The following is a 5,084-nucleotide window of genomic DNA, read 5'->3' as shown; positions in this document are numbered from 1 at the left end:
CCCCCCAGACACTCTTTCTCGACTAACCTTTCTTTTTATTGCAGGAAAAGAAGAAGAAGCTGATTATATATTTATTAACAAGCCGGAATGAACCCCAGGAGACGCAATCGAGGCAAGGAGGTTCGCATATCTCCAGAGCGAGAACTGCAATGGGAACTTCGAGAACAATTCTCCAACATTGGAATCAATGAACAACGAGGACATAGCAAATTCAACCGAGAAGAATTTGATCAGGAGCAAATGGAGTTCGAAGACAGCATGCGTAAATATGGAAAGGAGCAGCCCAATGAGCCAAGATGGAACATTTCAGACTTACACTGGGAGTTACTATGGGAAAGTATTGATTTCTCACAAAACATCAGAACCAGCAATGAACTACGAAGAATGACAGGACGAATTGAACGAAAGCAAATCCAAAAGGTCATTATTGAATTGGGAGTACTCAGGTGCATCTACAATACAAAAGCAAAATACTGTAAAGCATTATCTAGCAGAGATAATGCCTACAGTAACCTCCGACCGTATGTCGACAGCAATCTACGAGAACTGACAAACATTATACATGTCATACAACTTACTACGGATAAAGGACTTAACAATAAGGTTTAAGTCAGACATATGTGGAGAGTAGTGGGCCCATACTGTTATGTGGACCCCGCCATTATCATGTAAATTATTCACAGCCCATGATTTTATAAAAACCATGGGCAGGTTTTATGGTTTGTGGTATTGTACTATACCCACTGAATTATTAGTGAGAATCTTTTAGCTTTTGAGCCCATGGTTTTCATAAAACCATGGCTGGTTTGTGGTATTTCCCCGACTATAAATATGCATGTAATGTAAAGGTTTCAGACATCGGAAGTGATCCGAAGGTGTCTAATTCTCTGGCGTCTGTTCTTGTAAGTTCTAAGTCGTTTGCTTAATAAATTATCTTCTGTTTGTTTGTTCATCTATTCTGCTTAAACTTCTGACATAATATTCTTTGTGAAACCCAAGCCAGCGATCTTTTATTTCCGCAAACTCCTCTTGGTATCAGAGCTAGATTTGGGAAACCATGTCTAGTTAATCTTTCTTTGTGCCTTGGGATAGCTAAGTAAGATATTATCAGTTTGATTCATAAGATCTGAGACCCTGAGATCCGGAGGTAAGAATACTCTGGTTCGTTCTATTCGGTTTATGCATATATAATTATGGGAGTAATAATTTTTTAGGCGTCACATGGTTCTGTTATTTTGTTCAACTTTTACCTAAAAATAGAACAGGACGCTGTGTCCGCTATTTTTGTTAGTAAGCCTGAGTGCCACCATTATACTCTGAAGGAGAGTACTGTGGATTTGTAGGGCTAAAAAAGGAATAAGCGGGGAGCATTCAGGAACTTGTTCTGCTCTTGGTTATTAGTTAACTCTATAACAGTTATCTAATATTCGCTATAAGAAATTATACTTCTATGATTATATGTCATATTACTGAGGACAGACGATTTTATGAATCTAAGTGATTAATCTGAAAAAGCAACTTCAAGGTACTACTTTTTCATTCGAAATTCATACATAATCTTGTATGAGTGATTGGCAGCTTTCAGCAGTCTCATCTGATTATAAATCAGCCATATCTGCAACAAACTCCATAGAACCCCCTTCACTTGGCTTTGTTAACCCTGCTGAAGCTAGAGTCACCACACCATCTGCTTTAAGTATTCTGGTTAAACAGAATAATACTTTGATTCAGCTGATCTTAAAAATATCTGATAGAATAATTTCTCTTGAGGAAGTTAAAAACCTCCAAAAAGAAAATACTAAGATATCAGATAATTCTGTAGCAGATCTTCAAAAACAATTACAAAACCTAACAATCTCTGAACTACCCCAAGGACCTATAGTACGACGTCCGAAAGGACAATATTTTGTTTATAGAAACCCTAAAACCGTCTTCCTTGGTGAACAACAAAAATCCAAACAAAAATGAGTTCGTCTTTCAGATCTAGAACTGAGACTTTACCGTCAGTCAGAACAAGTGACACCTCCACTAACACCCTCTCAAATCTTGATGACCAGATACGGGATTATCGATTAAGGTCTCCGCTCGCTTATGAGCTACAGCCACGTCTTCCCAGAAGGCGATCATACCATCGAACGTTGGAGACACACATCAACCCCGACCAGCAACTACAATTATCCCGGAGCAAAAGGGCCAGCCTTGTGCCGGCTGAAACTTTATATGAAGATGGTTGGTCTGCTACTCATCATCGTGTCTATCAACACTATTCTGAGGAACGCGTGTTAGTTACTGATAACACGCAAGTTAATTTGTCTTTTATAAGGCAGCAGTCTTATCAAAGGTTGCTCCAAGAAGGAATTCAACATATCCATCTGGGATTAATTATGATACGACTTCATACTTTGCATCGACGGGATGCCGGGACAAATGCTCTATTAGTCTTACGAGACACCAGATGACGTTCTGATGTTTCAATCATTGGGACGATGGAAGTGGATCTAACGCATGACACACAACTAGTGTACATTACACCAGACATAATGATGTCTATTCATGATTTTCTTAATCACGTGGAGCTCGCAGTACTTATGGTTATGAACACTGGCAAGCCGGTGAATCTAATCTCTTAATCACCAGAGCGTTAGTAGCAAGGCTCACCAACACCAGTCATGCTGGATTTCGATATCATGTAGATGGCATAGCTGATTATCTAGCATCTAATGGTATCATGGCATTGTCAGGCGCCAAGCAAACTATTGATGACCTTCGCGGTCTTGATTGGAATTTAAAGTCATCTGATAATGTGGGATTGCAAGTCCCCCGATCGTTGTCAACACGTCAACGTATTGATGGATCAATACGTCTGTCTTTCTCAGGATATTCATATGTGGCACCACCAGCACTGCCCAATGTTTCTTCTGATGATGTAGAAGATAATACCACCATGGAGACGGCTTTGATGGTTTATTTGGATGAACCTGTCTTTGATACCTCCGCTGAAGAAGTTACTAATGAAACTGAAGATGCTGATCCAAAAGATGCTAATCCATTCTCCTTGTTTCTTTATTTCAATCGGCTAAATAATTATTTTCATCATTATACGGAGCCGAAGGTGGTGGGGAGGAAGATGGAGATAAAAAGGAGAAAGATGAAGAACAAACGAAGGAACGTCACCTTATGCTTTAAAACTATGTTATGGTTATGGAAGCATCTAATACTGAAGCATCTAATGCTGATTTATTCTTGGTTATAGTACCATGCACTACAAAATGTCACGACACTTTGGTATGGTTATGGAAGCATCTAAAATTTGTAAGCAATATGTATGTAGCTTAATGGGCCCATGTTATGTATGTAACTTGGATGGCAACCGCTATTATGGTATGACCCATTGGGGTCGAAATTAGGGTATGTTGGATTCAATGTTGGTCGAAATTTTGGATGGTTTCAATTTTGGTTCTTTTGAAATCAAACTAATGCTGAAGCTGTAATCTATTTTTAGTTTCATTTTTATGAATGTGAAGTTGTAATCTATTTTGTTTCATTGCAAAATGTTGCAATAAGGTCTATGCATTATTGCTGAAGCTGTAATACATGAACAATGTTGTACATGCTCCGTGCTCTGTATGCAGTGGCCTGAATGAAGTTTAGGTGTCGGGAATATGTATAAATTTTACACATATATTTATAAATTTCTGCAGCCCATATCTAGCATCCAAATATGTAGTGGAATATAAGGAATTTCAGCAACCTTGGGACTCAGCATCTGTTTGACTGCAAATGAACGCTTGCTTAAGCAAAGCCTGTAAAAAGATGAGGTGTTGTCTAATGAATATTAAAGTAGACTAAGCATGATTGAACTATATTTTTTGATGTTCTTTAGGGCTGCTATCTACTGAGTTGAGGAAAAGTGAGATAAATAAACCCTTCTGTGATTCTTTTTTAATTTGGGGCATTTACATACATCGCATACAATTCTGATGTGTTTATATCTGACACCTAAACTTTCATATTTACATGCACAGCCCTCAAATCTTTAATCTCACATCTGAAATAGCACTATTACAACTTCTTAAATGTCGAATCTACCTTTTAATGCATGGGTTAAAGCACCATAGTGTCTGTGCTTGTAAATATGATTGAGAGATATGGGAATACATAACAATGGGTGCTATTTATGTAGATTTCCCTAGGTTTTTATAAATCAATTAGTTTATTTTTGCATTGCCTTGAGGCTTATTACACTGACGATGTATGCAATATATTTGATTTTCTTACCTATCATTGATATGATTTTTTTTCCATAGGATGATCATTGTTCTCCTTCCATCTTTCTTTTGCCTAGTGTTGTTCCAGCTGGTTCACATCAAAATTTTCTCGTTTCAATAGGTAGATCAAGAGTGTCTTTTTTGTTGAGAAATTAAAAAAAAAAAACCATTTTTACTCCATGCAATCTCCATTCCAAGGAAATAAATTTCAGAGCAAATTGGTCTTTTAATTCAAAATCCCTTTTTAGCTTTCTTTGCGATTTCGTTTATGGAATCATGAGTATCATAGAGACAGGTGATGCTTATATTAGAGTTTATATTAGCAGCTTTGAGCATATTTTATAATTAATGTGGATATGTTGTTTTATGCTGGTTAATAGTTTCACCTCTTATATGGTGGATAACAGTGGAGCAGTTTGGACGGCCACGTAAATTTGTTGTCAGCAATCGCTGACTCTACACTTGGATAAGTTTACTTTTTATATTTCTTCATTTTTTGGACTGATCTATTCTATTTTTAATAACTGCAGAACAATGAGTTCCAGACATTCAGTAAAGTCCGAGAAAGTGATGTGTCGTTGCGGACTACCGTCCTTGCTATTCACGTCACACCAGACAGGTAGTTTCGGGAGGCAATTTTACAGGTAATGGTGGGGACAAGAACCTAAAGACTATAAATTCTTCAGGTGGACCGACAATGCAACTGTTTCTACGATATCCCAATTGGACACAGCTGCTAGGAGTTTGACAGTACCACAACAGGAGACCACCGCATATGGTTCGAGTTCTTCCGTGTATACCGCACCCCATCCGGAC

The 5,084-nt window shown here is 37.9% G+C and overlaps 1 protein-coding gene across 2 annotated transcripts in view; it reads right to left on the bottom strand.

Moving 5' to 3' along the window:
- Positions 1-5,084, bottom strand: part of LOC110032672 (sec-independent protein translocase protein TATC, chloroplastic) — a 48,823-nt gene that overhangs the window by 42,620 nt on the left and 1,119 nt on the right. The window lies entirely within an intron of this gene.

Source organism: Phalaenopsis equestris, unplaced genomic scaffold, assembly GCF_001263595.1.
Source record: "Phalaenopsis equestris unplaced genomic scaffold, ASM126359v1 Scaffold000999, whole genome shotgun sequence".
In the NCBI taxonomy this organism is placed as follows: Eukaryota; Viridiplantae; Streptophyta; class Magnoliopsida; order Asparagales; family Orchidaceae; genus Phalaenopsis; species Phalaenopsis equestris.
This window is presented reverse-complemented; position numbering and strand designations above follow the sequence as displayed.